At 45.8% G+C, this 22,860-nt stretch overlaps 1 long non-coding RNA gene across 2 annotated transcripts in view; it reads left to right on the top strand.

The window, feature by feature from the left end:
- Window positions 1-22,860, top strand: part of LOC106505952 — a 112,930-nt gene that overhangs the window by 69,182 nt on the left and 20,888 nt on the right. Inside the window, exons 2-4 of one of the 2 annotated variants that reach the window (XR_002338861.1) lie at window positions 13,134-13,341; window positions 14,165-14,236; window positions 20,538-20,692. This is a non-coding gene — a long non-coding RNA (uncharacterized LOC106505952). The remainder of the gene's footprint in view (window positions 1-13,133; window positions 13,342-14,164; window positions 14,237-20,537; window positions 20,693-22,860) is intronic. The other variant, XR_002338862.1, reaches the window with a different exon arrangement.

Raw genomic sequence — 22,860 nt, 5'->3', positions numbered from 1 at the left:
CATCCTATGGAGTTGGCAAGAAGCTCAATCTCCGTGTGTTGGGGTGGTCCTTCTACCTCTCTGAGGTCACACTGGAATCTGAGAGGCTTAACACAGGACTCAGAAAACAAAGGCTAAGTAGCTGATGTAGACCATGTAACAAGTAGCTAATATAGAAGGTGACCTTCTGAAGCACCCACAAGGGGGCTGGGTCTTCAGTCCCCTATGTGCCACTGATTGGCTATTACCCACCTCTTATGAATCATTTAAGCTTGCTATAGGAACCAAGAGCCCCAATATCCAGGGCCTATCCTGCTTCAGTGTATGCCAGCCATTCCACACCTCCCCATCCCAACTACCAGTGGGGCTCCAGCCATCTCCCCAGAATCCCGTGAGGATCATGGCACCTGCACAACTCCAACCAACCATCCTCTAGAGTTGAGGAATCCCCCTCCCAGTCTCAGAGCTTCTGTCTTTTCCCCATACCCCCAAGTCACTCAACTCATCTCATCTCCCTTTTTGAGACATCTGCCAAGAGCTGCCAACCAAAGAATGAACAGAATGGATGGAGTTCCCTCCCTGAGATAAAAAGTGCCTTCTTGGATGCAATTCTGCAGAGCCTGGGCTACCAGCATCATTGAGCTGCCTGTCCTTGACCTATAAAGAGTGGCAGTCTGTGATAGGTAAAGGCATCAGAGCCCTGTGCTGTCCTATCCTACAGCATCCTGGAAGCTCTCATCAACCCAGTCCTCTGCCTGATGTGGATTCACAGGCTTTGTATGGAGGTTTGGACTCTGGGACAGTTCTGCCTGTAGAGAAGGGCTCTTCCAGTTTGTTACAATAACTAACAAGACAGAAGAGAGGAGAGAGAAGGAAACAAACCTTTATGTAGCACCAATAGTAGCAGACATTGAATGTCTGCCTACCTAGTGCCCATTCTCTTTTCCCTTTTCCTAACAGCATCTGGCATAGAGGAGAATTTACAAATAACTCTCATGATTCTTTTCCTGTAGCAAAACAAAATGCAAATTAATATTTCAATGAATTATACTGCCTCATAAAATTTTGTGCTAAATCAACTATCATTTCATACCAAATACTAATATAAGCCAGTAGCAGGAGCCAATGATCTAGCAGGAAAAGGATAGGAGAAAAAGGCGAAACAATAAATTCTGTTCATTCAGGATTTGGTTGATTTTTTTTTTCTGTGCATTGGAAACAAGTTAATTTTTATAGAGGGAGTGTCTGGTATACAGTAAGTGCTCAATACATTTTTGGCTCAGCAAAGCAGATATGCCACTCTTTTTAAAAACATTTTAATTGAAATATGGTTGATTTACAATGCTTTGTTTCAGGTGTATAGCAAAGTGATTCAGTTTTATATAGATACAGTGCTATATATAGTTATATGTATGGATATATATATGGTTATATACATAGTTATATGCATTCTTTTTTAGATTCTTTTCCATTATAGGTTATTGCAAGATAATGTAGTTCTCTGTGCTGCAGAGCAGGTCCTTGTTGGTTACAGGTCCTTGTTAGTTAAAGATATGTCATTCTAAAGACACATCACGCTTTGAGAAAGAGTTTATTCTTTCTCTGGGAGTGGCCAGATGCCTGGCTTCTCAAAACAAAGAGAATAATTTCTTTGCCCAAGGGAATGGGAGAGTAATCCAGGAAGATATTACCTTGCCTCACCCCTACTGAATGCATCAAACACATGAAAATTTAATACCAATAATTTGCATCTACTGTGGACCTTTAGCATTTCAAAATAGTTTTACCTCAGTTGCTACATTATGCAAGACTGCACATGTCAGAAGCCCAATTCAAAGTAATTAAACCTAAACGGAATTTACTTACTGGTATAACTTGGAAGTTCAAGTATGGCTTGATCTAGGTACTCATAAGACAGCATCAAGACTTGGTTCCCTTCTGTTACTTCAGGGTATGATGTTAACCGCACCATAACCAAATGACTGACAGAAGCTCCTCGCTTACCAATCCCACCAGTTAGAGACCCAAGAAAAAGAATGTTTCTGTATCAGTAGCAGAGTCCTGGAATTCACTCTGATTGGACCAGTTCTGCAATCATGTGTCTTACCACAGCCAATCATTGTGCTGGGAGGGTGCAAGAAGTGCTGTGATTGGCCAACCTACCATTATCCAGGAAGCCTGGAATGGGGCTAATCCAAACCCCTTGATTCAGATGGGAGATGGCTCCCTAAGGATAAATCTGAGCAATGTTACCAGAAGCGGTGGTGGGGGGTGAATTATGCCAAGCAAGTAGACATGACTGATGCTTCTGCAGGATCCCCAGCTATCATCTGATTCTCAAGGGGATCTGTGATCTCAAAAATGATCATTTGGACTTTTTACTCCTTTTTAAACTCAAAGTTATACATTGTAATAATTAGTTTCATTTTCCAGATGGAGAAACAGGTTCAGAAGTGTCAAATGACACCCAAATTCTCAGCCTGTCGGCCTCCATAGTGAGGGTCCTTAAACCTAGGAGCAGATCTGCCCACTGTCTTTTCTTACAGAGTCCATCTGCCTCACTCACATGCAGGCACCACAGTTTATCTAACAGTCCCCACTTGATGGACACTTGCTTACTTCCAGTTTTATGCTATTAAAAACAATCTCTTTGGTTCGATACTGAAAAGAATGCCAAATCCCTTTTGATGCTGCAGAGAACATCAATACGTGCCTCTCTGTTCATCACACTAGTATTTCTTTAGGTGAGATTCCTAGAAGCTATATTTCTGGGCCAAAGGGACTCTGCATGTCCAATGCTGACACATCCTCAGTCTGTGAAATACCACTGCAGACAACAGGGTAAAAGAGACATTAGGAATGTCCTAGTGACCTAGTTTTTAAGGATTTGGTGTTGTTGCTGCTGTGCTTCGAGTTCAATCCCTGGCCTGGGAACTTCCATGTGCCATAGGCATGGCCAAAAAAAAAAGTGAGGAGAGACATTAGTAATGTGGAAATTAATTCATGATTGTGTGGTTTCCATTGTGGCTCAGAGGGTTAAGAAACCGACACAGTCAGGATTCAATTCCTGGCCTTGCTCAATGGGTTAAGGATCCAGCGTTGCCGCCACTTGGGGTATATGTCACAGCTCCAGCTCAGATCTGGCGTTTCTGTGGTGTATACCAGCAACTGCAGCTCCATTTCAACCCCTAGCCTGGGAACTTACATATGCCACACATGCGGCAAAAAAAGAAAAAAAAAAAATTTGTGATTGTTAAGTCCTCTGTCTCTGTCCTAAAGAGCAGACACAACATCCAAAAGTCACCTCTTTGACATAACAAAAGATATTTTTATCACTTAAGAAATCCCAAGGGTTTTAGGAGCTCTGTGCCAGAAACAGGGACAAAACTCAAATATACAGCTCTTAATATAAAGCACAACATCACAAGGTCCTCCTCACCAGACCTGGCTTTCACCTCCAGCCTCAGGTGAGGGGAAGGTCAAAGCTGTACATCCCTCTTGCCAACATCAGACCCTCCATCCCCAACTCTGGGGAGCAAATGCCAGGATAAGAAAACATACCCCATGTCCAAAGAGCAAACAAGAACCCTCAGGCCTCAGGTTTAGAAACAGGTTTTCTCCAAGCAGGGGCACGTTCTGCCCACACACACCATTTGCTTTAGCTCCTCTTTCACATAACTTTGGGCTTTCAGAGTCTCCCCAAGAACCACAGACACAAAATTTCCTTATTTTCTGCTCACCAAAGGCTCACACCCAGAATCAAGAGATGGTCTTTTTCAAAAGTAAACTCTAGTCTCCTCCCCAGAAAGCAGAACATGCATATAACATATTAAATGAGTGTTTTCCAAGCTTTGATTTTTTTTAAATATGCAAATCAACTCTGATCTTGGAACACTATTAAATATGCATTTATATTTTGTATTCCTTCAACAATATTTACTGAGCACCTACTAAATGCCAGATATTCTGAGGATGCGGGGGTGGAAGCAAAAAGTCAAGATTCTATAGGGATCACATTCTAGTGCACACAGGCATAGAAAAAGCCTAAAGAATATTTTTTAAAGTGATAATGGGTATCCAGAGGATCAGGATAACAGCAGATCTTTTTTGTTTTACATTTTGTGTTATTTAAAATATTACCATTTGGAAAAATATGGTATGCTCACATGAAAAGAAGTGATTACAAAGAATACACACAGTCTGCTATTTTGGTTGAATGTATACATGTTGTGTGTGTGTGCGTTGCCTGTGTCATTTTTGACTGGTGAAATTATAGAGGAATTTTTAATTTTCCTTTTGCCCTTCTGTGTTTCCCACATGTTACGCATTGAGCACATACAACTTTTTATAAATGGGAAAATGTTATTTAACAACCAGAACTGCCACCTAGCCCTAAGTTCTTCTCTCCCTAGGTTTATCAAAATACCTGAAATTTTTCCATTAGATTTACTCATTTGATTAAACATTGTGCTCATGGAGGAGTTCCCGCAGGTTACAAACCCAACTAATATCCGTGAGAATGGGGGTTTGATCCCTGGCCTCACTCGGTGGGTTAAAGGATCCAGCATTGCCACAAGCTGTGGTGTAGGGCACACATGCGGCTCAGATGCGGTGTTGCTATGGCTGTGGCATCGGCTGGCAGCTGCAGTTCTGATTCAACCCCTAGCCTGGGAACTTTCATATGTGGGCCCTAAAGAGAAAAAAATACTGTGTTCATGGAAGCTCCTGTTGAAATACTTAGGAGAAATAGCACACCCATCCCTCATCAAGTATGAAATGGAAACATGAACAAGGGAATTCAGAAATGAATTGTTGTTTTGTTCCCTGGCCTCGCTCAGTGGGTTAAAGGATCCAACATTGCCACAAGCTGTGGTGTAGGGCATACATGCGGCTCAGATGCAGTGTTGGGGGGCAGGCAGCCCTCCCTGGCTGGGGGAGATGCAGACAAGTAGGGCAGGTAACACAGGAAGTCTGGACCAGTGTGGAACCCCACTGGCCAATGAGGGCTCTCTGCTCTGAGAAGGAGGTGGCCAGAGGAGAGGTGGGAAGAGGGAAGACACCCCCCACTTCCAAGCCCCTCCACCTGCCCCCACCATCTCAACACTGAACAGTTATTCTGGAGGCCAAGTCAGAGCTAATGAAGAGACTAATGAATGATCTATTTGCTGAAGGAAAAGGAAACCTATGTGTCAGAGGGTTGATCCGCAGTGAACAGCTCTGCACAAGTTGCACAAGCTCCATCTGGAAGTAACATCACTCTCACCTGTCACAGCTGCCAGAGCTGAACGTCACAGCATCAGCCAGAGCACTCGCTCACCCATTTCTCTCTCACTATAGCAGCAGAATTGTCAACCCAGAGGATGGAGGGTGATTACGGGAGGAAACTCAATGACCACTTATCCCCAGGCTGTCAGTTAGACTCTGAGCCTTGACCTAGATGCTAGAGCAGGGGCATGTTAACATGGTGGGACAAGGTGGCTGGTGGGGCTGTTTTATATTCAATACAAACCTCCGGGGACGAGGTATTCATTAACTACTGACGGCAACAAGGCTGCAGTTTTATGAAACTTTTACAAACCATCCAAGAAAGGAGATATGGAGCTCCAAATATCACCCAGCCTCTTTCAATCATGCATCCAGGACCTTTTCCAAATACTTACCAGGTTCCAGGGGTTCAGATACAAAATTCCTTTGTGCTTTAATGAATCTGAGAACATCTTGACCTTTCAAGAATGCACATTAGATTTTTTTATTTGTGTTAAGTAACACATACTAAAAGTTTAAGGCAAAAGTCAATTATCTCCCCCACTCCATTCTTCAAGCCAACCCCCATGACGATACCAATGTTAGCAGAATTATTATAGAGTTCCCTGTGCTTATCTTCCTTACCTAAATAAAAGGCAGGGGGTCATACTATATGCATGATTCTACAACTTGCCCTTTTTCAATCCATTATGTATTAAGGATGTTGCATTGGGATGACACAGAGATTGACCTTGTCATTTTTCTTGGCTGCATGGTGTTCCACAGTGTGGGTATATTGTCATTTATCCGACAAGTCCAGGCTCATGGGCCGTTAGGATGCCTCCAGATCAGGAGAAGATTCATTAGACATCCTTGGACATAATCACGGCTTCATGAATGTCTAAAAAGAGGCTTCCAGGTGGCACTGCTGAGAGTCCCAGGTGTACACATCACATAGGGACAGAGGGTCCCTCGATGCCCCAGCTCATGAAAAATTTCCCAAGGACGCTGGTCAGTTCCCTCTAGTTGGGGAACAAAATTACCCTTCTCTCTGTCTCCCTACAATGTTTCCAAGCCCCCTGCCCTCTCTTGGGGGGGGGGCTGGAGAGTTGCCAGAATAATTATATGCCAAATTAGTCACAAAATGTGGGTCAGCAGGTCAGTTCCGCCCCCCAGGACAGCTCACCACTCAGTGCCTGGTCCTCCTCTCCCTGGGCTTCATGATGGAAGCCCTCCTGACTTCCACTGGCCTCCATGCAGCCCCTGATGTCAAGAAAACCCTCCGAACCATCCTGACCTTCCCTCCATGTCCTCACCCATTCGTTGAGCCTGGGGATGGAGGTGGGCAGAAAGCATTCACATGCTTTCGTCCCTGGCTCTATTTGGTACCATATGATGGAGTCCTGAGAACTACAGGAGCAGAGAGAAGGGAAGGGCCAGCAGAGAGATGCCCACTTCCTGCTAACAATCCCCTTCCTCCTACATGCATGCCTGTCTTCCTTTCTACACTCCAGGAGTTCATGGCACCCGAACTCAAGTTATCCTCAAAGCCTCCCTCTTGCTAGACACTATGATTATGTTATTTCACTGGGAAGACACAGAGGCCCAGAAGGGGAGGGGCTGCCGTGACTCAGCCAACATCCCTTAACAAGTCGGGAACAGAGACGTGGCGACAACCCAGACCTCTGACATCGCTTCACTGGGGCCTCCATCATAGCCTGTTCCTCCTGCCCTCCTAGGAGTCGGAGGCACAATAATATTAATCATGATAGAAAGGCTAATATGAAAATAGAATTGGGCCTAAATGAAGACAGACAAGTTCAAATCTATCACCCTTACCCAATCCAATCAACCTGTCAGCAAGCCCTGTTTGCTCTTCCTTCAAAACGCTTTGGGAATCCAGCTCTTCCTTTGCACTGAGGCCACCTGGGACCGAGGCACCAGGATTGCTGCAGCCACCCGCTTCTTCTCCCCAGCTTCCCGCCTTGCTTCTCCCCAGGCCATTCGTTAGTGCACAGCAGCCCGAATCCTCTATTTAAAATATAAATTGGATCCTGTGTCTCTCCCCGGCTTGGAGCTTCCAGCAAATGACTTCTGGCCATACTTAAAACCCTCATTTTTCATCCTCGTCTGCAAAGCAGGGCATGATCTGTCTGCACTCCAGACTTTCTCTCTGCAGTACTCCCCTCGCCAACCCTGTGCTTCTTTATTGCTGGGAAAACTCCTGCTCTCCCCCTACCCCACCCCAGGGCCTTTGCGCTTGCTCTTCTCTCTCCTTAGAATTCTCAGGCCCCAGATGTCTACAGAGCCGCTCTTTCTGTCCTTTTAGGTCACAACTCAGAAGTCACCTCCTCTAAGAAGCCCTCTCTGATTCATGTAAAAGCCCTCCTACTCACTCATCTCATCATCTGGGCTACTCTCTCAAATAACTCACCACCTGTCATTACTTTGTTCTCCTATTTCTCTCTTCCATATAAATACTACTGGGCAGGGACCAGGCCTACTTTGTCCAAGCACCTAGTACTTAGAAGGTGCTCAATAAAGATCTGAGAAGAAAGGAAAGAAGGACTAGGGTGTGGGGAGAGAAAAGGAGACCCACATGGGCTCTGTCTTGTAACATCCATGACTGGTACCGAACACCCAAGTAAGAGTCAGTTAACCAAAGGAGCTAGCAGGCCCTCGAGCCGGTCCACCCCCTATCAACTGCACCCCAGGTGATGTTGTTTCTCACTTGTCTGGAGCCCCCTTGAATCTGGTGACTCATGTTGGGGACAATCAGGCCTTCTCCTAATGAGGTGGGTGGGGACTTAGCACCCATTGTCTCCTCCAAGTTTCTAACATTGTGAATGCTCCTCTCTGTGTTGGGTTGGTGGCTCTTACCTTTCATTACTTGGTATCATAAGTCTGAGAAAAATAGCCAACACACAGAATTCTGTCTCCCATGGTCTGGCCTTGTACTAAAATGTTTAAACATGTCACGCACCCATGACTGCACTGTGAGGGATGTACCATTACCATCCCCATTTTACAGATGGGGTAACCAAGGCTCCAAGCACTTCCATAAGCAGCCCAGGGTCACAGAGCCGCTCAGCAGGGGAGCTGAGATTTGGACCCAGGCAGGCTGAGTGCAGAGTCGCTGCTTCTGCCCACCGCACAGCATACGTTCCAGCACCCACCCGGGAGGCCCTGGGCTGAGTGACATCTCTAGACGTTTCCCATTTGGCTTCTGCCTTCATTTTCTTGACTCCAGGAGACCCTAGGGTCTGGATGTGGCCATATCAGAGTGAGCTGGGGACACAGTCTGCCTGGTGTCAGAAACCTCCTCCCTTTCCTCTGCAAGGAGCAGGGACCCAGGTCAAACCAACCATGGCTAATTCCCCAAAACCCCACTTTATCCCTCAAGCAAAGAGAAAGGAATATTGATTCCACCTTCTCCAGGGATGGTAAATTCACCCCTGTCAGGCAGGCTCTGCCAGGCAAGGGAGCAAAACAAACTACTCCAGCACCTAAATCTGATAAAGCTGGGAGAGGTGGCAGCAAGGATTGTCGCTAGGAGTTCAGGGCAGGAAGCCAGGAGAGATTTATTCGACGCCAGCAAGAGAGAGATGGGGGCGGTTCAGCTCATTCTTCTGCCAGCCCCAGATTTGTACACTCCAGACCTAGTTTCCTGCCCCACAGGACTTTGGGGACATTTTGGCCTCTCCCTTTAGCCTTAGGAAGATTGCACAGAGAGGAGGCTAGTGTCAGTATTTTGTTGTAGGTGTAAGTGTGCCTGTGTGTGCTTGAATGTGTGTGTGAATTATGTGTCTTTGTATGTTGGCCTCTGTGTTTGTGTGTCTTTGTGTCTGCATGCATTTGAGTTTCTGTCTGTGCCTCCCTCTTTCAAATATATGACCTCAGTATCCCTTTGAAATAATGGCCTTTTGGGAGTTGGCCACCAGGTCTGCCTTCCCCTCCCCCTAGTTAACATCACAAAGAGTCTTCTTCCCTTCCTAGATGATGAGGCGTTTCCTTGCAAACCACAGAGCAAATCTGGGAGGTGATCTTGAGTTATAGTCAGAGATAAATGAGAATCTGTGACTGTAATATGCTAAGAAGAGGAACTGGGTGGTCCCAAGCCCCTAGATGGTGAACACCCTCCTTCTTCCTTCCTACAAGTCAGTCCTTATTTAGAGCAAAGATGTTTAAATTCTGCATCTATAGTCAGTTTTTATAGCATGCACAGCCCTTTGATTCTCCCTTCCGCTGCCTGAATGACCCGGAAGCTATATGATGAAATGGCAGCAACACAAAAATAAAAACAGCTTGAATCCTTGAGCCATTGCATGGAGGACCACCAGCCTGAAGGATCAACAGACCTCCATCAGAATTTGGGTGGGAAAAACAGAACTTGGTTGCATTAAGCCACAGAAATTGCTGGATTTGCTTGTTACTGCAGCATTAATTAACTTATCCTGACTAATGCAACACCTAATTATCTTATATATTCCTGTTGATAGACACAAAAACTCTTTGGGATACATTGGACTGGACTATTTCTAAGGTCCTGTTCATCTCTGATACTTGAAGATCCTAACGCCTTATGATGGCAAAGCAAGACGCTAATTCTTCTCCCCAGATCATACCACTGGAATCTCTGCAAAGATAAAATCTCATCCTCACATCATCACCCAACCACTGGAGTCTGAGAGGATAAATCTAAAGATGCCATCAGGCCCTCCCAGAGTGGCAAAACATAACTCGAGTTTTTTTGCTATGACTCAGGTTTCCATATTTTCCACCTCAGAGGTCACCCTGTGCTGGGTAACTGTTCCAAAATGAACTCAACCCAGATTCCTTTGCTCCAGTGCCTTTCTATGATCCCAAATCCTCCTGACTATGGAAACCACTTTGAAATACCTCACAGCAGAGCCCTAAAAGTGCCCTTAGGTTTCAAGCAAGCTGAGTGCCTTGAAGGGTGTATCTTGGCTTCTTGTCCAGTCGAACTGGAAACTCATGTCCCTCAAGAGTGTCAGTGGCCTGGGTTCAAATCCCAGTTATGGCATTTCCTAGCAATGTGAGCTTTGGCAAGTTATTTAGCCTCTCTGGTAAAATGTGAATAATAGTAGTACTTACCTTGAAAGGTTGTCTGGTGGCTATACAGAATGTGAAACCAGTTCTCCAAGGTTATGTGAATAAGAGAAGCCCTTTGTGTGAGCAGAATGGAGAAATGCATCTGCACTCAAAGATTGTTTTCTTCCATGATCTGGCAAGCCATTAGTTCTTTTGCTATTGGATTCATCAGTCAGGATACTGCCTCTAGAAATAAACTTGACCTGAGAAAATAGCCTTTCAATTCATTATTGTTCTCTAGCTAAGATTGGATTCTTAGCCATATCATTGTTATCAGGATGGGAGGGAATGGGAACAGGGGGTGTGGATTTGGATGAAGGGGAGCAGAATCCGTGCCTGGGCACTACCGGAGAAATTCAGACAAGTGATGAGGAGTCCCAAGCTCTAAAGAGACGGCATGAAGATTAGTGTATAAGTCATGTTTCCGCATGAGATCACCTTCTCCTTCTGAGTAAAACCCATGGAATGTACATACTGAAGGTCTAAGGTGGCTGCCACAAATTTTAAACATGATGGACTTGTGAGATGTTGTTGTTGCTACTTCCCTATCATTATTATGTAATCTTCTCCCCACAAAATCCCTACAAAACCATCCCTCCCTCAGTGCTTCCCACATCTTCTCCTCCCTGGAGCCCCACACTGTGTGGCTGGATAAATCAAAAACCAACTCTCTGCAATTTCCAGGATCCTCCTGGAATCATTATTTGTTCTCCAAGAGGTAGCTTTTAATTCCTCTGTAGGTGAGAGCCTGGCTTTCATTTCCCCCTCTCTGCTGTCATGGAAACCAGCACCCTGGCAACTTGGCGTGGAAATATGAACACTGTTTTCTCCTTTTACCATGCATAGGAAAGACTGGGACAACTTCAGAGCAGGAGGAAACCTTCCGCATTGATTTGCTCTCCCTTTGTGAAGGACCAGCCACATAGAACATGCCAATCAGGGAAGTGTCTGCACAGCCCTAGATTAACTTCAGGACCATGGAAAGTTCCCTGGAGAGTGAAAGGTTGTATGTGAGGGAGGAGGAAAATTCAAGAGAATGGTGGCACACTATCCTTGACTTCTACAGAAGGAAGAACCTTAAAGATGGTGACTGTGCTGTGTTCAAGAGTGCCACGCCACAAAGACGAAATTTTAATTATCATTTCATTCACATTTCCTCAAAGTGTGTCCCAAGGGCCACCTCAGATTCACCTGGAGCATCATTCCTTCCAACATCTGCATCATTCTCTGCAGAGCAGAGCCCCGTGTTGTGTGTGTGTGTGTGTGTGTGTGTGTGTGTGTGTGTGTGTGTTTGCCATTTCTAGAGCTACTCCTGCGGCATATGGAGGTTCCCAGGCTAGGGGTCTAATTCAGAGCTGTTGCTGCCAGCCTACACCCCAGCCACAGCAACACAGGATCCGAGCCGCGTCTGCAACCTACACCACAGCTCACGGCAACGCCGGATCCCTAACCTACTGAGCAAGGCTGGGATCGAACCCTCAACCTCATGGTTCCTAGTCAGATTCATTAACCACTGAGCCACAAGGGGAACTCCTGTGTTGTATATTTTAACATCACCCCCAACAATTCTGATAAACACTAGACTTGAAGCCAACTGATTTCAGGTGGGAAGTGGGCTAGTCAAGGTGAAGTATATTACCCAAGTTTAAACAATAAGGAACTAGAACCAAACCCATGTCTCCCAATGCCAAGATTTCTCTAAACTACCCAACACTGCTTTGGGTCCTACCTCAAAACTTTACCCTAACAACCTGTGTTGGTGGCCCTGGAGAGCCAATGAGATAGCCATGACTTTGGTCATCTCTTCTATGATGCAAATTCTCCCTGGGAGAAGCAAATCATCTTATTACCTTATTCACATCCCTGGATCCTAACACCCACAAATATTCACCACAAGTTGATGAATTAATCAATTCATGGACTAATGAACAAATGAAGCAGTGCTGCTCAGGAACAGAGGATGATGTCTCTTAATGAGCTATAAGAATAACTCACATTTATTGAGCAAGTACCATAGGCTGGTTACAGGGCTAAGAAGCTGAGATTCATTGGTTCTCTGAGTTTGCACAACAGCCTGATGAGACAGAAATTATCATCATCCCCAACTCAAAGATGAAGAAATGTAGCTTGGAGAGGTTTAGTAGTTTACCCATGAAGTACACAGCTGGTATGACAGAACCAGGATTCAAACCCAGGTGTGCTGTATCCAAAGGCTGAATTCCAAGCCCACAGTCTCCAGATGCACCCAGGAAAAGGCACTTGTCCTTATGAGCAGTGCTTGTGTACTGAGAAGAAGTTTAAGCAAAAGAACATTCAAGATTTGTGACATGTTTGGTCACTAACCAGAGCCTCTGTTTGGGGTTTACCAAAGCGGGTTTAAATTCATTCATTCATTCATTCATTTCTCCCTTCCGCAAACATTTTTGGGCCACCTAGTATGTGCCAAGCCCTGTTCTAGATACTGGGGTTCAAAAGTGAACAGGTAGACAAGATCCCTGCTCTAGTTGAGGGAGACAATAGATACATAATGAACTAACAGTAGGTATTATAATATCAGACAAGGATGAGTGCCAAGAAGAATACAGCAGAGTAAGAAGATGGAGAGTGACGGGGCATGTAGAGAAACAGCAAAGAGAGCCACTGACACACAGCAGCTGTGTCTGCCAGAACCCCAAGCAACCAGCTAAAAAATAACATGTCAGGCCACCCACTGTTTGGCATCGAAACTACCAAACCTTCTGAGTGATCTTCTCCACTGGACTAATCTTATGTTGTCTTATTTTCCCCTCTTTGAAGAGAATTGTCCACAGATAGATAGAAATAGAACCTGTGAGCTGAAAACTATGACTGATGCTCTGTTCCCTGGCCTGGCCCAGGGCTTCCTTCTGATGAAGTCAGCACTGCTGTGAACAGCGAGGATTGCCAGAGATGCCTGCTCAGGTCTCAGAAATAAGAACAGACGCCTGTCCATTGACAGTTGTGTTCACTAGGGCTCTCTGTATGCAGGTAACAGAAGCCTTCTACATCTAACATTAGGAAGAAAGGGGGACTTTAGTGTAAGTGTACAGAAGGGTTTCAAGGAAGCCATGGTGGGAGGTGCCAGGACCCAGGAGACTGAAGGAGAAGCAGGGAGCCCTCGGGAAGTTCAGCCCTCAGGCTGTTTGTCTCTCGGCACATGGGCCACCCAGTTTATGCAACAGAAGACAAGACAGAAAGCCCATAGCTCTTGAGTTTTATCATTTTGCCTAAAGGCATCCCTGTGACACTGGACCTTCTTAGTCCTAATCCCCAAATCCCAGGGAATAGGCTCTAATTGTCCCATCTGGAGCTAAGAGTGCCTGCTTTGGCCCAGTCAGCTCTGGTCATAGAGGGTAGAACTTCACTGGACAAATACAGCCACTGGATACCCATCTCAGGGACCCCACGTATCACAGGGGTTAGGGGATAGTTTTCCGGGGAAAACTGTGAGCTATGCAGAATCTCATACATTTGCTGTGACACACCCTGGACCCTAAAAACAGAGAAAATGCTTACTCTAGGGGCTGAGCAGTTTGGTCAGGGAAGGGCGTGGGCTCCATCCTACGTGGAAGCCAGTGATGGGTGTGAGAGACCTAAGCTAAACCCCTGAACTGTGAAAAGTTCCCAAACTCTACTTAGTAGTCATTGAAATGGCCTCCACAAAGCACTGAGGCAAAATTATAGATCATCATTTTAATTGAATGAAATTGGCCATACATTAATATTCATGATTATTAGAGCAGCTAATTTTCCTCTTTATAGAAAGTGAGTGGGGGATCATTTCAGCTTCTCCTTGCTTTTCCTCCCTTAGATTTCTGCGGGGGAGGTGACAGAGAATAAAAGACATGGCACTTGAAACCAGCCGTCAATTTCTGAACGTTGGGTAATTATTAAGGATTTTTAATTACTTTGACCTCTTAGAGGGTGCTGGGGAGAAGTCGCTTATGAATATAAAACACACAGGCATTCACACGCCTCTAGAATGAGCTCCTCTGGCCAGATGAAAGCAGATTGTCTAAATGAGAGAGGCACCCCATCCTTTCCACTGTCCCACCAAACTCCCAAGGATAATCATAACAGCAACAGCATAAAGAATAATAATAATTTCCATCAGAGCCCACACAGGATGGGGAGGTATCTTCATATGGGTCAGGTGACAAGGGTGTCCATGCAAAGTAGGGATGGCAGCTGTAACAGGGGAGTTGTTTTGTTGATCAAATGTTGAGGATAATGGAACATTTGATCCATTATCTCACCATCAAAGAGGGAAGTTACAGAGTTGCTGCCATGGCTCAGCAGGTTAAGAACCTGATGCAGAGGCATGGACTCCATCCCCAGCCCAGCACAGTGGATTAAGGATCCAGCATTGCCACAGCTGCAGCATAGGTCACAGTTGCAGCCCCGATTCAGTCCCCAGCCTGGGAACTTCTATAGGCTGTGGGTGCCATCATAAAATTTAAAAAAAAGAAGGAAGTTACAGATATGAAAAGAGAGAAAACCAGAATGAACTCTATGGTGACGGATTAGGACAGAGGTGTCAATGTGACTTTATGGTTTTCAATGCATAGAAAAATCTAGAAGTAAATATAGACATAAACACACACACACACTCATGGGGGCACGTACATATGTATACATACACACATATATACACGCACCCTAGATTTGTCCACTGAGAGGCCCTCAGAGCGGATGCCCCAATAGCAATAAATGCAACACAAAGATCTTTATTTCTAGATATTCTCCACTAAATTGAATCCGGCTCCTTTAAGAAATGGTTGATTCCAAGGGTACCTCTGGGACAGAACAAGAGGAGCCTGGAACACTGTGCACCAGAAAGCAAAACAGGGCTCAGAGGAAAAGGGAGGTGCTGTCAAGGAACAGAGAAGGGAGCTCGAAGGGACTCTCACTGGCCAAAAATGAGGCAATTTGAGAATCAAAATAAATGATAATAGGGATGGACTATAATCCACTAAATAAAACAGCAGGGCATTAGTTCATCCTGGTATAAATGAAGGAAGGAAGGAAGGAAATATTTGATGATGATATTTACATCATTTCAAAGAACGTTCCCACAAAAATACTTACTGAGGAAATGAGTAATTTCACAGTAGAGAAGCTTGGCAGAAACCACCTCAGTCACAGGGCCACAGTGACATCGCTGGTAATGGGACAAACAGAAGTCACATGCCACCTGGCAGGACTGGATGAGAAGGACACAGCATCACTCCTGTCTTATCCTGCCAAAGACACATGCCCTGAATCTAATCATGGGGGAATGTCAGAAAAACCGGAACTGAGGGACATTCTGCAAAATGACGTGCCTGTCCCTTCAAAAGTGTCCAGGTCATGAGAGTCAAAGAAACACTGAAGAGTGTCCCAGACAGAAGGAGACGCAGGACACAGGACAATTACACATAGCAGGAGATGCTAACCTGAACCCTTTACCACAAAGGACTTTTTTGGAACAAATGGTGGACCTGGAATGAGGTCTGAGGATTAGGTGGTAGTCATGCCTTAGGGTTAATGTCCTGATCCTAATAATCTTATGATTATCTGGAAGCTTTTCAGCTTTAGGAAAATAGACTTCTGTATTTAGTGGTAAATCAGGCATCAGGATGGCAACTTTCTTTCAAATGATTTAGAGAAAAAAGTTACTTGTCTCGAACTTGCAAGTTTTCTACAATAGCAACTGTCAATTTGAGCCCTACCATGCTCTTGTGCTTTTCATAACTCTCTTCCTACCTCACAAATAACCTCAGCAAATTATTTCAGTTTACTCCCATTTTACAGATGAGGAAACTGAGGCTCCAAAGCAGTTAGGCATCAAGCTCAAGACCCTTCTTTTATAAGTATTTATGGCATCTCTGGGGACTGTGCCAGATACTGGGCTTATAGTGAGGAATAAAATAAGCACATCTTACCTCCAGGAAGTTTCCAGTCTAGGAGGGGCCGTAGGTAATAATCAGGAAAGCAAACAAGGAAAGATAGTTCCAGGTGGTGATGAGGGCCGTCAAGGTACAAAGAGGTTGTGAAGAAGATAATGTTGGGGAACAAGGGATGAGCCAGGTCATGTGGGCCTTTGTAGGCCTTCGTAGAATTTAGTTTGACTCTATATCAATGGGAAATCATGGACAGGTCTTGATATATATATATATATATCACAATGGGAACTCCCTGATTCATATTTTAAAGGAACACTCTATCTGCAGAGAGAGATTAGATGGGACAAGAAGAGAAAATGTGGAGTTCCCAACGTGGCTCAGTGGAAACGAACCTAACTAGGATCCATGAGGATGCAGGTTTAATCCCTGGCCTTGCTCAGTGGGTTAAGGATCTGGCATTGCTGTGAGCTGTGCTGTAGATCTCAGACGCATCTCAGATCTGGCTGTGGTGTAGTAGCTCCAATTAGACCCCCAGCCTGGGAACTTCCATATGCTGCAGGTGTGGCCCTAAAAGACAAAAAAAAAAAGAAGAAGAAGGGAAAGGTGGGGCCAAAGAGCTAGTAAGGGGCAGAGCCAATGTCCCCCACTCCCACCCCAAGACCTCTCTGGCTTCAGTCTTTAGCCACTTGAAGCAGGCACTGCAGGTACCCTCCCCGCTCCCTCCCCACGCAGCACGTCCGTGCACCCTGGCCCAGCTTCTGACTGCTGTGCCAGCTCCTGCACCCCCAGCTTGAGCTTCCTCTGGCCACCCATGGCAAGTCAGCCATGCCTGGAAGTAACACCATCTGTGACATCAGGAGAGCACGGGCAATGGATGACTTGTTAGAGCCAGTAGATACATACCGCCACCCCCTCGCTCAAGAAATCTTTTAGCAAAACGACCCGCAGAGCAGCCTCTGGCAGTCCATATTACAGAGAGGTTAAAGATGAGAGGGGTGGTTCTGAGTTAAATGAGATCTGAGTTCTAACCCCAGTTCTGCCACTTGGTGGGAGACAGAGTGAAAGATGTCTAGGTTCCTTAAGCTGGAACCAAGAAAGACACTCCCCTTCTTCTTCTTTTTTTTTTTTTTCTTCTTCCTGCTGTTGTTGTTGTTTAAACATCTTCTATTTTAAGACTCCCTAACAGTTGACACCAGAGTTACCCAACAGGACTTTCTGTGATGATGGAAGCGCTCTGTCTCTGTGCTGTCCGGTATGGTAGCTGCTAACCACACGTGGCTACTGAACACTTAAAGCATGGCTAGGGTGGCTGAGGGATGCAATTTTTCTTTTTTTTCATTTAACTAATTTGAATGCAAATAGGCACACATGGCTAGTCGCCACCACGTCGCACAGCACCGCTCTCCACTCTGGGATGGACGCCAGCACCCAGCTTCTGAGTCTTTCAGAGAATGGGAGCCAGTGGAAGGAGCCAACCACACACCAAGGCTGACCTGGCCTTTGCCACATGACCCATGCCCTCCGGTCCCTGGGACCATCCACAGGGCTTCTCTCTCCTTTGTCCTGTCCAAACAGTGCTGTTCCAATCATTTGCACAAAGATGCACGATCATTTTAATGAGAACATACAGTGCAAAACTGCATCTCTCTCTCGTCTCCTGACACAGTTCTCGCTCTAATAAGATTTTCCCCGGCTAACCCATTTTCTCGGCAGCTGCTCTAAAAAGCCATCTTCTGATTGAGCCGTGTCTTCTAAGGGGGTGGGGAGGGATGGGAGAGCATGAGGCACAAAGCCAGGGGGATTTAGGCCTATTTTCTCACCTCTTTGGGGACAGCCAGATAATATAATCAAGCCAAAGCCCATGTCCCTAACGCCTGCTGTGAGGCCAGCTGACCGGCACCTGCCATGTTCCATTGTAATTGGTGATGCCGCCAGCAGACAGCACCTGAGCCATCTCGGGTGAACTCTCTTTGCCTTTTATGAAAAGTGAAAACAGAGATCCATTTCTTAAAAGATGAGCGGAATTTATTCTCTCCTACGAGATTGTGGGAGGCACTTTTAGCCCAATCCATGGTCTAGAAAGCTCTTCAAGTCCAGAGCCACACGTAAGCCTAGCCAAAATAATCCTTTCCTTCACCCCTAATGACCATTTTCACGTCATGGCCTCTTGAGCTTCAGCCTATAATCGACTCATTCCTTTCTCCCCACCCCTCACACCACTATTCCATCATCTCTCAGTCTCCAAATGAGACTTTGTACACCCAAGTGTCACAGAGCAGAGCCACACTCACTTCCAAAGGTAATGAATTAACCCTCTCAGAAGCCTCCTTGCTTGCATTTTGCCCCCTGACAACTAACTCCCTCCAGTACCTCCCAGAGTAACTGTAGCAGCAGGACAGGCCATGCTATGCTGCAGTAACAATCATAACCCAAAGTTAGTTACTTATAACAAAGTTTATTTCTCGTTCATGCTCCATTTAGCTAAGTTCTAGGCTCCACATCCCCACTTGCAGCATTCAGCCACCACCTCAAGCTTTGCCAGTTGCTCAGGGAAAGGGCCCTGGAGCCTCATTCGCCAGCAATCAGATGTTCCAGCCCAGAACTGACATCTACCATTTCTGCTTGCAACTCGTTGGCCAGATCTGGTCACATGACCCTGCCCAAGTGGGAAGTGGAACCCTATCCTGTGCCCTGAATACAGAGAGGATGTTAGCACTGGACAGCACTGGGGAGATGATCAAGTTCAACCTGCTCATTCCATAAGCAGGGAAACGAGGCACAGAAAGACAAGATGCATTATCTGCAGTCACAGAGTAGAGTAAAGTGGACACAGAGCTTCTGCTCCAAATCCAGGAATTCTTTCACCTGTCATTAACTATTTGTGAACAATCTACTATGTGCTAAGCACTGCTTGACTGACAGAAATTAGGAAAATGGACCAAATCCCAGCTCTCACCAAGCTCCCAGCCTAGCCAGGGAGATAGATAGAGAAATAAATGGTCAGTTTCAATCCCATGGGGTAAATACTGGGTGTATTCCACAAGGTTTATTTAGGGATACCCATGATCCCTCTGATCTCTTAATACCTAGAGTAGGGTAAGGTCCCAAAGAACATCAGCCAGGCAGGGAGTGGCTGATTGAGCTTTCCCTTGATTTAAAAAATGAAGAAATGAGACTTTGTACACCCAAGTGTCACAGAGCAGAGCCACACTCACTTCCAAAGTTTGAGTGAATCACTTTCCCCTCTGGAGTGAAACAGGATATTGGGGAGCAAGGAGGGGCTCACCCCACATCCATCAGCATCCTTTGGTTGCCAGCAGTGGCTTGGCAGGGAACATAGTAGGTGTTCAGTAAATCCTGGTGAAAGAAGAAGAACAGAACTGAAGGAGAAGCTGAAACTCTAGGCTCCAGATGGGCAGGACCAGAGCAGCTCATGTTGGGGAGGGCAGGTGTCCCAGGTGGCAGAAACTAATGGGATACATTTGGGTTCTCTGCCTGGAGATGAATGAACTCTGGTTGGTATCTTTGTTCTTTGTGTTCAAGATCCAGATCCCAGGAAGACAGTCCCTGATTGGCCCACTTGAAGTCAGTATCCTCCCTTGTCCTTAATTGAAGGTGGTAGCAGAAGGTCTCAGTGACCACCACATCCTGCCCCTTGCATGTGGGCAAGTCCCCACCTCTGACTTCCATCATCTGCCTGAGTTTCTTTGCCTCAGGGGCTTCTGGTCCATACTCTCAGCAGATAGAAGTGCTGAGAAATTAAACCTCTGCCAGGTTCCTCCCACTAGAGGCAGTTTATTTGCACCCCATGTGACTTTGGCGCCAACGGGATGCTAGGGAACATGGGACATGCAAAGAGCTGAAATATGCTTCAACCATCGGCACAAGAAGAGAATGCCCTTGATAGCCTGCTGGCCCCTGGAGGCCAGAGGTGCAGAGGAACCCAGCCCAACCGAGCCATAACTGGCTGAACTGCAGATACTCAGCATGAGTAAAACAAGCACAGTCAGGCAGTACCCACTGCCCTTCAGCACAGTTGCTCACACAGTGTTGCTCTGGACATCCCTACTGATGCTTCAGGATGCTGGCAGTAGCACATCCAGGCTTTGTGGAAGACGGTGGCCTTTGATCTGGACATCCAGACTCTGGCCTCGGAAGCTGGAGCCACAGGAGTGGTCTCTGGCTGCTGTCCTGCCAACCCCTAACACCCTCCAGCCCACCCATGTGGTGAGGGCAGGTTTCTGGGGCAGCAGTGACCCCGTGTGCCTCTTGGTGACATTGCACCGGGGTCTCTTCCAGGAAGGAGTGAGGACCAGTACTTCCCAGGATCCAGTGCTGTCACCTGCTGAGCCCAAGTGGGAGGGTATGGTGACACTGCTGTCAGGAGGGATCAAGGCTCCCAAAGTCCAAAATGCAGAAGATAGCCACCAAGGATTTGCTGAACATGAGCCCAGGTAAGCAAAACAGATCCAGTTCCAGGCCCAGACAGCATAGCATCATTTTCAAGAGGATAGACTCTGCCTCCAGACTGCTTGGGTTCAAATCCCAGCTCTACCTCCCATCATCATGTGACCTAAACACTCTATGCCTCAGTTTTGCCATCAGTAAAATGGGAATTTAACAACAACTGAAAAATAGCGTTTGTCCATAGGAGTGTTGGGGAAATTAAATGAGTAATACATGTAAAGCAGTTAGCAGAATGCCTCAGGCATAGTGAGGGCTAGTTCAGTCTTAGCTATTCTCATCACCATTGTTTTAAATGCTATAACATGAACAAACTGATGAAAGGATAAAGAATGAGGGAGCCACAATCCCACTCCTGGGCATATATCCGGACAAAACTTTCCTTGAAAAAGACACATGCACCTGCATGTTCATTGCAGCACTATTCACAATAGCCAAGACATGGAAACAACCCAAATGTCCATCAACAGATGATTGGATTAGGAAGATGTGGTCTATATACACAATGGAATACTACTCAGCCATAAAAAAGAATGACATAATGTCATTTACAGCAACATGGATGGAACTAGAGACTCTCATACTGAGTGAAGTAAGTCAGAAAGACAAAGACAAATACCATATGATTTCACTTATAACGGGAATCTAATATACGGCACAAATGAACATTTTCACAGAAAAGAAAATCATGGACTTGGAGAATAGACTTGTGGCTGCCCGGGGCAGGGGGAGGGATCAGGAGTGTGGGGTTATCAGATGCAAACTATTGCTCTTGGAATTGATTTACAATGAGATCCTGCTGTGTAGCATTGAGAACTATGTCTAGATACATCGCAACAGAACAAAGGGAGGGAAAAAAATGTATACATGTAAGTGTAACTTGGTCCCCATGCTGTACAGCAGAAAAAATAAAAAAGTAAAAGAATGAGGGAGGGAATGTATTTAGTGAGGGTGGTCTTGAAAAGCTTCACCAAAAATTTAATTTCAACTGAAACCTGAAGGATGAGAAGCAACAGACAGGCTAAAACCTGGGGGGAAGAGGTAACATCAAGTGCACATGTCCTGAGGTGGGACAGAGGTTGACACCTCTGAAAAATTGACAGAATGGCCAAGAGAAGCTGTGGACAGATCTAGATCATTTGCTCCCACCTCAGTGCCTTTGCACATGCTATTTCTTCATAAAACACTTCTCCCCTCCCTGTCCAAACCTTCACCTCCAGCCCCACCCCTTTTGCCAACTGAATTCCTACTTATGCTACATTTGTCAGCTCAAAAGTTCTTTCTGGGAGTTCCTGTTGTGGCTCAGCAGAAACTAATCTGACTAGCATCCATGAAGACATAGGTTCAATCCCTGGCCTCGCTCAGTGGGTTAAGGATCTGGCATTGCCATGTAGGTTGCAGACGTGGCTTGGATCTGGTGTGGCTGTGGAGTATGTAGGCCAGCAGTGGCAGCTCCAATTTGACCCCTAGCCTGGGAACTTCCATGTGCCATGGGTATGACCCTAAAAAGACAAAAAAAAAAAAAAAAAAAGTCACTTCCTCCCAGAAGCCTTCCTTGATTTCCCAAATGAGGTCATAATTTGTTTATTAAACCCACACTAGTTTGCATGGGCTGCCATAACAAATCACCACAAACTCAATGACTTCAAACAACAGAAATCACTCTGTCACGGTTCTAGAGTCAGAAGTCTGAGATCAAGGTGTCAGTGGGGCCCTGATCCCTCTGGGGTCTTAGGAAAGAATCCCTGCTTGCCTCTCCAAGCTTCCTGTGGCTCTAGGTGTCCTTTGGCCCTGTGCCTGCATCACTCCACCCTCTATCCCTAACCTCAGTGTTTCTTCCCCTTCTCTCTTATCAGAACACCTGTCATTGGATTTAGGGCTAACCTGGATAATGCAGAATAATCTCAAGAACTTTAACTTAATTCCATCTGTAAAGATGCTTTTTTCCAAGCAAGATCGCCCTCTTGGCTTCCTGGGTTTATGACATGGACATATTTTGTGGGGGCCACCATTCGACCCATCTACCTTTCCATATCATCCTTTTTTTCTTTCTTTTTTCTTTTTTGGCCACCCCATGGCATGTGGAATTCCTGGGCCAGGGATCAGATCCAAGTCACAGTTGCAACTTATGCTATAGCTGCAACACTGGAGCCTTTAA

This window comes from Sus scrofa, chromosome 14 (assembly GCF_000003025.6).
Source record: "Sus scrofa isolate TJ Tabasco breed Duroc chromosome 14, Sscrofa11.1, whole genome shotgun sequence".
In the NCBI taxonomy this organism is placed as follows: domain Eukaryota; kingdom Metazoa; phylum Chordata; class Mammalia; order Artiodactyla; family Suidae; genus Sus; species Sus scrofa.
The sequence above is the reverse complement of the archived record's forward strand: the minus strand, read 5'-3'. Positions and strand labels throughout refer to the sequence as shown.